Source organism: Theropithecus gelada, chromosome 3 (genome assembly GCF_003255815.1).
Source record: "Theropithecus gelada isolate Dixy chromosome 3, Tgel_1.0, whole genome shotgun sequence".
Taxonomy (NCBI): Eukaryota; Metazoa; Chordata; class Mammalia; order Primates; family Cercopithecidae; genus Theropithecus; species Theropithecus gelada.
In genome coordinates, this window is record NC_037670.1 from 45679273 (window position 1) to 45689743 (window position 10471).

Below are 10471 nucleotides of genomic sequence, written 5' to 3' on the forward strand. Positions count from 1 at the left end.
CCCACCAATGCCATGAGACTTCTGGGAACATCCATATGTGGTGTAAAAATGGGTGGCACCACAGTTCCAAGAAATCTTCACCTTTTTTCCAGAAATCTTCATGAATATTTCACCCTTTGGCTAAAGAGACTCAGAAAGGTAGCAGCCCCAAACCCCGTTGGGAGTGACTCTCTTGAGTACACCTGAACTCCACTTTCATGGAGATTCACTTTGCAGTAAATCTTCATACAGTCACTCTTTTCTGGATTCCTTCTATGATGGTGTCAAGTGCCTGGACACTGGCAAGGGTCAAGGTACCTCCAGTATTTGGGGACCTCCCCTAGCCCACTGATATCGTGGGTTGACAGGGAAGATGTCCTCTGAGAAGTGCAAGGAGTTCAATGAAATGTGGGCAGTTTGGGATGACAAGGATACAGAGGTTATGGAAGGGGCATATTGCGAAGGAGCTTATTTGAAATTCATTTACCAGACATTCTCTCTTCACCTTCCTATAGCTTAATGGAATTGCTCAACCTCATCTTTTACAAGAACCAGTATGACATTAATTAAATGTTTTCAGAAGTGTATACTACTTAAATAAATTAAAACAAAAATAAACTCTTTGGGAAAGAAAATAACTCAAAACATGCTTATAATAGACTCCTGATTTGGTGAAACTTTTATTCATGTTGTAAGATTTTTAAAATTTGTTTTCATGTTTCTTTGACCCAATATAATTATTATACTAGAGCTTAACTTCTTATCTCAAAACATAATTCCTTATTTTTCCTATTCTAGAAACTATTTGGCTACACTATTTTTCTTTATGGTCATTGGTATTAGAAGTACAAGGGTGCTTTCTACATATGTATGTTTCTGCTTAAAATGAATAGCCCTTGATCACGTTGCATGATGTCTGCCTTCTCCATCACTCTGTAATTTCTCCCTCTCATCTTCTGTATCTGCAAAAAATAAATCTATGGTAATTTTCATCACTCATTAAGCTCATACTGATTTCTGCCTCTCCTGGAATTTATGGTACTGGATGTATTTTAATTTTTAAATAAAAGTGCCCCAAATTATTTTGTATTATTTTCTAACTATCTTATTAATTTGGCTATCTACATGATAGTACTATAATAATGGTTAGGATATTAAGACACAAGAAGCAAGAAAGTCTTTTTAAAATTAATTAATTTTATTATTTTATTTTATTTTTATTTTTTATGAGATAGGGTCTTGTTCTGTTGCCCAGGGTGATCCCAAACTCCTGAGCTCAAGCGATTCTTCCACCTTGGCCTCCCAAACTGTTGGGATTTCAGGCATGAGCCACCATGCCCTACCAAGAAAATCTTAAAGATTAAAAAATAGAACGACTAAGGCTGGGCACAGTGGCTCACGCCTGTAATCCCAGCACTTTGGGAGGCCAAGACAAGCGGATCACGAGGTCAGGAGATCGAGACCATCCTGGCTAACACGGTGAAACTCCATCTCTAACAACAACAACAAAAAAATTAGCCGGGTGAGGTGGCGGGCGCCTGTAGTCTCAGCTACTCAGGAGGCTAAGGCAGGAGAATGGTGTGAACCCAGGAGGTGGAGCTTGCAGTGAGCCGAGATCACACCACTGCACTCCAGCCTGAGCGACAGAGCCGGTTCAATAAATAGACCTGTACTGTTTTTGTGTTAGAAATGACTTGTAGATTGGTACAATAGAATAAACAGCCCATAAACATGTCTAAGTTTATTTAAGTGTTTAAAAAGAAGATAATTCAAATTCAGTATGGGTCAGTAGACTGGTATCTCAAAGGATTTTGACAAATCCAGTATTTCTTCCTAGTTTAAAAATAAAAGCAAACAAAGCAAATATACAGATAAGAAACTTAAACCATCACTAAATAGGAATAAATGTAAACTCTTTGAAATTAAAATTGTGTGTGTATGTGTGTATATGTTTAAACTATATGTCAAAATCAGTGTTGTTTTTCATGGAAGCATTAAAAGTTTTTGCAATGGAAGACAAAGAAGTCCATCATCACTACTAGTACTCCTAATTTAGAGGCACTACTCAATGTAATTAGACGTGAGAAAGTAATAAGAGGTATGAATACTCGAAAGAAGGTGACACGATTATTGTTTGCAGATAACAATAATATATCAATTAAAACAGAAGAAACAATGAGATCAATCAGTAAGGCAGTTGACTTCACACACACAAAAATATCTAAATCAATACTTTTTCTATATATAAAGAAGAGTTGATTAGAAAATATAGTGGAGTAAAGTTACCAACTGCAGTAGCAACCAGAGAAGAAAAAATTATTAGAAAAAGAGCTGAGCATGATGCCACACATCTGTAATCCCAGCTACTCAGGAGGCTGAAGTGGGAGGATTGCCTGAGCCTAGGAGTTTGAGACCAGCTTGGGCAACATAGCACAAGACTGTCTCGAACAAAACCCAAAACCAAAACCAAAACAAGCAAACAACAAACAGAAAGATAAGAAACAAACAAACAAACAAACAACTAGAAAGAAAATTGACAAGAAATGGGCAGAAACTAGGTGAAGAAAAGTTTACACTCTTGAAGGATTTAACAGAAAAGGATCTGAAGAAATATTCTAATACAAACTGCTGGAGCTGGGCATGATATCTCAAAGGGCATGTTTAAAACAAGTTTAGATGATTGCTAAATTTTCTTCTAAGAAGGGCAGTTTCTGGTAACTGGAAGCTCCTTTGTTTGGCTGAGCATCAAGACAAGTTTGAGGAAGCAAGTTGGGGAGAAGAACTGATTTGTTTGCAAACCTCCCTCTACCCCAGTCCCAGATACAACAGGTAATGAGTAAGAACAGGCATGTCTGTGAGGGAGTTTTTTCTGTGAGATGTGTTTTGCAAAACCTGTTTTCCACCTTCTCTATGAAAACTCCAGTTATGTTTACATGTTCACTAAGGTTTTTACATTAGAGGATTATTCAGGAGCTTCAAAGACAGGCTGAGTTCACATGTCCTGGTAGTTACAATGTAAGGGATGAACACAAAGGCAGCTATGCATGGTCATGGTGTTCCCTCCTGGTCCCTCAAATTAGGAGACACCTGAAATCTGGGTTTGTTAATTAATTAATTCTTATTTATTTAGTTTTGAGACAGAGTGCCGCTCTATCGCCCAGGCTGGTGTGCAATGGTCTGATCTCAGCTCACTGCAACCTCTGCCTCCCCGGTTCATGCGATTTTCCTGCCTCAGCCTCCTGAGTAGCTGGGATTACAGGCATGTGCTGCCACACCTGGCTAATTTTGTGTTTTTAATAGAGACGAGGTTTCACCATGTTGGCTAGGCTGGTCTCGAACTCCTGACCTCATGATCCACCTGCTTCAGCCTCCCAAAGTGTTGGGATTACAGGTGTGAGCCACCACACCTGGCCGGAAGACTGTTTATTGTAGAATTAATTGTCATTGTAGAAGTTGAAAAGAACTTAAGCAATCAATGGTAGGGTATTAGTTAAATAACTTATAATACATCCACTTAAGAGAATACTATGTACCCATTAACAATGATGTGGTGTGCTGGGCACAGTGGCTCAGGCCTGTAGTCACAGCACTTTGGGAGGCCAAGGTGGGAGGATCACTTGAGCACAGGAGTTGGAGACCAGCCTGGGCAACATGGTGAAACCCTGTCTCTACCAAAAATACAAAAAATTAGCTAGGCATGGTGGCACACCTGTGATCCCAGCTATTCAGGAGGCTGAGGTGGGAGGATTGCTTGAGCCCAGGAGAAAGAGTTTGCAGTGAACCGAGATCGCGCCACTGCACTCCAGCCTGAGCATCACAGCGAGATCCTGTCTCAAAACAACAACAACAACAACAACAACAACAACAAAAGCACCCAAAAAAACAACCAATGATATGGTAAATATTTATTTACTGACAGTGATTTGTTGTTAAGTAAGAAAGACATTTTTTACAATGAAATATAATTTATGATATTTTGGTGGGAAAAATTTATCCATCTGTATCAGGTCCTGTATAGATCAGGTTCCATGGAACCGTAGTCTATAAAGGTATGCATGTTTAGGAGGTGGAATTATGGGGGATTGGGGTGCTTTCTATGCTTCTCTATGTTTTCTGTTTTTTAAATGAAGTAAACTTGTATGATGATGATGAGGGTGAAACAAGCAAGATAAGTGTGCCCATCAGATCTTTTAGGGTTCTAATATTTTACTACTCTTTGAAAGATATTTGTTTTGTTTTCTCTTTATCTTAGTTCATAACTTTAAGTTCTACTCATTTAAAAGGAGGCAAGAGTTTCTCGCCCTCTCCCTCGGGGAGCTACATCTTTCCTTGTATTTTTTGGCATGAACAAGTTGTAGGAAGGGCGGATCAGTGCCTTCCTGCAGACTCCAGCAGTGTTTCAGGTAAGAACATTACCGTCTTGGCACCCGTTCCAACACAATCGCCCAGGGCAATTCTAGTCCCAAAAACTTTCTCAATGTGTGTGGGTATATAGCATTCTGGGAAGTGACCTAATCACACAGGGACATAAATATGGGAAAAGACATTAGAGACTATTACAGGGTGGGGGGTGGGAGGGTTGAAAAACTTATTGTATGGTATGCTTACTACCTGGGTGATGGAATTCTAACCCCAAACCTCAGCATCATTGCAATATTCCCATGTAACAAACCTGCACGTGTACCTCCGTATCTAAAATAAAAGTTGAAGTTTAAAAAAAAAGGAAAAAGAAAGCCAAACATGACTGGGCTGGGTGGCTCATGCCTGTAATCCCAGCACTTTGGAAGGCTGAAGCGACAGGATTGCTTGAGGCCAGGAGTTCAAGACCAGCCTGGGCAACATAGTGAGACCTCATCTCTACTAAAAATAAAACTTAAAAGTTTAGCAGACGGTGGTGGCACGTACCTGTAGTCCTAACTACCTGGGAGGCTGAGGCAGGAGGATTGGTTGAGTCCAGGAGATCGAGGCTGCAGTGAGCTGTGGTCGCACCACTGTACTCCAGCCTAGGTGATAGAATGAGACTCTGTATCAAAAAGAAGAAAAGGAAAAAAAAAGAAAGCTAAACATGAGCTGTTAGGCATGGCTGCACACACACACACACACACACACACACACACACACACACATTTTCAGACTTTTTTCAGACCCTTTCAGACTGCTTTCAGCCTTGAAACCAGGCCAGTATACCAACATGGGGTGTTACATCATTTTTCTTGCTACTTTTCTATGTATTTTGCAGGCTGAATCAGCGTTCGTAGACACTCTTCTGTTTCAATACAAGTAATATAGTCTTTAAGATACCTTTTAATATGCACGTTGAAAAGATGGAATGTATGACACTGAGATTACAGGGACTGAGAAAGGCAGAGTATGTGAATCAGGTAGGCCAGCTCTCTGACTATGTAATTTGACATTTTAAATGAGTAGCACATCTTTTAACCAACAAAGTTATGGGGTAGCCTAGAAAGAGAAACCACTTGAATTTTAAATATAGGATGCAGAGAGGAGGACAGAATCTTCCTGTGAACTATCGTAGCAGCATCTGGTTCTTTTGAGGTCTTTGAATGTGTTGGAGCTTAGAAACGGATACTCCAAAAGATGGTACTTTGACATGCTGAACTGAAGAAGCAGCCTCGAGGTCTCTTGGGCCTCCTCCCCCTCCTGTCTCTTAATCCTCGGTGCAGGATGAAGTTGTCCCCTGAAATTCCTTATTTGTCTACATTTTGGACCTGACAATGAAGAAAACAATTACTTCTGGCCGCTTCCCTGAGTTTTCATTAAGTGAACTCACGGGACGAAAGACTGAATTCTATCAACATGCCTGGACAGACTGGTCACAAACCATTGTCTGCTCTGCCGGCCCAAAATACTTTATCCCAGGCCACTGTATGTTCTCCAAGCCCATTGAAATCCCTTAAAAATCGATCGTCTGCACGTCTCTATCTGTCTTTCCCTTAAGAAGTGTATACAGCCATCTGTACCTCACTGGGATATTGGACAATCATTCTGTGATTCTCCCTCATGCACACTAACACACCTGTAAGACATTTCGCCTATTAATCTGCCTTTCGTCAGTTGATTTTTCGGTAAGCCTTCAGAGGGCAAAGGGTAAGTTTTTCCTTGATCCCAGCAAATGTATAGTAGAATGTATGCTATAAAAGACACGACAGTCCCTTTGTCATGGACGACGTTTCTTTCTTGTGGGTGTGCCAACTCGTGCAGATGAGAATTTTATAAATGTGTGTGAATCAGACTGTTATAGTAACATTAAACTGCTAAAGAACTTTACTTACTTTCCGGATTTGCTAGTAAATAATTTGGCTAATTTTTTTTTTTTTTCAGTCTAAAGACAGATAGTTAATAAGCTACATGAATCGGCCCAGTGGATAAAGTAATTTTTCTTAATGCCTGATTACTAGTTTCTGAGAGTAGGATTTCTAGAGAAGGAGTTTTTGGGGGAGATAGGAACAGAGGCTGATCAATTTCTTTCTTTATGCTTTGACCTCCTCTTAGAAAAATGCTGGCTGCTACAAAAGTTTCTATCTTAATATTTTTCTGCAAGTTTGTTATTATCATTTATGAACTCCCCATTTCCTACAGAGGAAGGAAAAAATAGGCAGAACTGAGTGATAAACTAGACAAAGGGAGTGGCTTAGTAGGACCCGGCTTCTTCCTTTTGTGTTTCCAGTATTTGTCTACTGTTAAGGAAATCAGTATGTGGCACATAACTGGGGCAAAGGATTCAACACTCAGCACTTCAAGCAAGAAGTCATCATCATTAGCATTACTGTGGCAGCTACAAGGAGACGCCCAACGATTTACTGCGAATGAGATGAACTGGATACACTGACTCCCAGCTGGATTTTTACGATTTCTGTCCACTTTCTGAGGGCTATCAAAATAATTTTTAATTCCCTTCCAGACCATCCCAGCTTCTACAATGACTCTTTCTCTCTACAACAAGCTAAATTTAATTTCATTATGATTTGCCAAAGGTTAATTGAGAAAAGTAACAGCCAAGAATTAAGAAAGTAGGTATAACGTAAAAGAGGGAAAAAAATCATTTATTTTGAATGGTGGCCTGACCAAGCAACATGGCTCCAGAGTGGAATGAAAGAGATAAAAATAGGAAGACAATTGGGTGGAGCAGAAAAAAACCAGGAGCAATAGAAACAGATAGATGAGAATGTGTTTCTAGAGCCCATGATGTTTCTGAAATTGAAGTGATAAACATATTGCATACCCTTTGTTCTAGAGACCTTTCAAAAAACAGAATTCCTTTTCTCAAGCATTGAGCTCTCTCCATCTTTAGAGTCTTTCCAGTCTGTTTCACACGGTGTCAGAAGAAGGTTGCATCAAAAGTTGATAGAATTACTGTAATTCCCTCCATGACAGTAGTAAAGTTGGATCTTGCTGATTAGAGCAAAACACAAAAGCTCACTTCCAGAGAACTGTGATCTTCTCATAAAACAGTTGGCATTGCCTGAAAGGGAAGTATTGTTGGCAGGTAAGCCAACGTCCTAGGGCCTGGGACTCAGCCAGCATCTCATATGACAACCATGCTGCCGATCCACTTTTGTTTGTTTTCCCAGACAAAAATGATTGCAACACACTTCAGGGCCAACGCAAAAACTCTGCCTTTGTAATATATAGACTTGCTGTCAATAATTAGATGTTCTAAATTGCTACACTAGACAATGAGGTCCAACTTAAAAAAAAAAAGTACAAAAACCCAGTTAAAAACTCAATTGGCCAAGAGGTTATTTCTGCAATGCTTTTGTAAAATGATCACCAGTGTTTTTTGTTTTTTTTTGGGGGGGGGGGATTGAGTAGATGAAATGTGTCCAGAGAATTAAAAAAATCATACTTCTGTAAATATTTTCTTAACTTCCTTTGCCAGGCAGCTCTGGTTTAGTGGGACATACACTAGCTTAAGTCTGAAAACACTTGGATACTAACTGTGCTACTCTGGAGCAAGCCATTTAATCTCCCTGAGCCCCAGAACATTCATCTATGCAGTAAGGATAGTAATACTTCAACTGACCACCTCGAGGTATGATTAAATATCCGATGATATATTGTACATGAAAGCATTTATCAACTGCAAGCCATGATACTAATGTGAGGATTGTAGAGTTGCCTTTGTTTGCCTCAGAGCAGATTTAATTCTGGGGTGCTGGAGAGAAGTAGGAGAGGTTCAGCTCCAGCCCTGTCTCATATCCCCACGTCTGAGAGGCTGGAAGAGAAAGGAGTGGATCTTGAGTTGGCAACTCCCATTTCTCCATCGGTAGAAAGAAAAGACTGGTTTTCAGATTTCCCCCTACCCCATGAAGTAAGAGTCCCTTCCTCTAAATGTTAAAGACATTTATTAACTATCTAGATTTTCCTTGACTTCTGCTTCTTTATTTAGGCTATGTTGTTCAATAGGATAGCCACGAGTGATTTGTGGTTATTGAACCCAAGAAATACGGTTAATCAAAATTAAGATGTGCTGTTAGTGAAGAATACATGCCAGGTTTTGAGGACAATAGTCCAAAAATACCTGAAAGAATGTAAACTATCTCACTAATGTTTTTTAGTTGATTTCACATTGTAGAGATAATATTTTAGATATATCGGATTGTGTAAGATATGTTGTTAAAAATGAATTTTATCTGTTTCTTTTGACTTTTTCAAATGTTGCTACTATAGTTTAAAATTTTGTATTTTATATCACTTTATATGTCTTTTTTTTTTTTTTTTTTTTTCTGAGATGGAGTCTTGCTCTATTGCCCAGGCTGGAGTGCAATGGTGTGATCTCGGCTCACTGCAACCTCTGTCTCCCAGGATCAAGGGATTCTCCTGCCTCAGCCTCCCAAGTAGCTGGGATTTACAAGTGAGTGCCACCACGCCCAGCTAATTTTTTGTATTTTCAGTAGAAACGGGGTTTCACCATGTGGACCAAGCTAGTCTCAAACTCCTGACCTCAGGTGATCCACCTGCCTTGGCCTCTCAAAGTGCTGGGATTACACACATGAGCCAATGCACCCGGTCTCACTTTATATTTCTATTGGATTTGGACAATCAGAGAGGAAGGAAAAACCCGAGTCTCCAGTAGCCTTACTTCATGTCTCTTTCTTTCCATTTTTCAGTCTCTCTCCATGCTCATGCATTCCAGGTATTGGGAAATCAATTCTTTCAAAACAAACATCAATAAACCAAAGAAAGATCAATCGAGGGCCATTTCGTCACATTTATAGCACATGGCACCAAATAGACACTCAGCATTCACTCAATCAATCATGCATTTAATTAAAATGAAGAATACAGAAATTTGGCAATCTTATGTCTTGACAAAACAGATACACTAGGTATGAGTAATTTCTCTTTTCACTCTTATGAGTTCTGAAAAGGATTAGATACTATGATTAGGCTATGTACTATACTATGTATAGTCACTTATTAAAATCTTATTTTATATAATGGCTATTTGTAGGCATTTTTAAAACACTCCCTTCTAAAAGTCTAGATATCTTGAGGTCAATAAACGTGCTTTGTATCCAATAAGTACTCAGTAAATGTTGTTGAATACAATGAATAAAATAAATGATATAATCAGTCTATCACTTTATCTTTCTAACCAAAATTAAAATTTGAAGCTAAAATGTTGTATGGTTGATTTGATGATGATATAGGCATTAAAACATGAGTCGTGCCTTAAGATATGCTTTGCTTTTATCTGATAAAACAATCTTATTAAAAATTTTTTTTAATAATAGAGACAGGGTCGCCATATGTTGCCCAGGCTGGTTTTGAATTCCCGGGCTCAAGCGATCCTCCTGCCTCAGACTCTGAAAGTGCTGGGATTACAGGTGTGAGCCACCACACCCAGCCAAACAAATCTTATTTTTAAGTTACCTCAAAAAGTAACCCATTTGAGAGTGAGTAAATTCTTCCCAGATTAAATTCTGGCTGATGAAGAACACTTATTCCTAAAATAAAATCCCCACCCATTTTTGTCATCTCAGCCAACAACTAAAAATTGTCCCAGGAACCAACTGATTCACCCCATACGAAATAACGGAATAACAGAGAAGAACAATAATCCCATTAACCTGGTAGATCCGGAATGAAATGTAGCTGGAGGATGGAGCAGATTGGAGGTGGGAACAGTGAACACTCAGCGGGCTCCCAGCCTTGAAAACCCCTGGAGTCTCAACAGCCTCAACCCATCTGGAAGGGAGGGCTTGGGGGAAGGGCTGAGCATGGCTGCAGGGATCAAAGCTAAGCAGGGGAAAACAGCTAGAGCACTGTCTGCTCTTTGAGCAAAGATAATAGAGTCCTCTCTGTGGTGAAGAGAATGAACACACAGGAAGATTTAAAAACACAACAAACCCGGAGCCGATCAGATTCCTTTATTCCATACCTCAAACTCATCAGGCTTGTCCTCAATTCGGAATCTCTCTATATTGAATTACAGGGTTAGAAAAATAAAGGGCATCCCGTTGAGTGC

At 39.5% G+C, this 10471-nt stretch overlaps 1 long non-coding RNA gene across 1 annotated transcript; it reads right to left on the reverse strand.

Moving 5' to 3' along the window:
* Window positions 1-629: 629 nt before the first annotated feature.
* On the reverse strand, window positions 630-10181 carry LOC112621529. Its single transcript, XR_003118745.1, has 4 exons — window positions 10074-10181; window positions 7223-7392; window positions 4885-5002; window positions 630-941 (listed from the first exon to the last, which is right to left on the reverse strand). It is a non-coding gene; the product is annotated as an uncharacterized LOC112621529 (long non-coding RNA).
* Window positions 10182-10471: the final 290 nt, after the last annotated feature.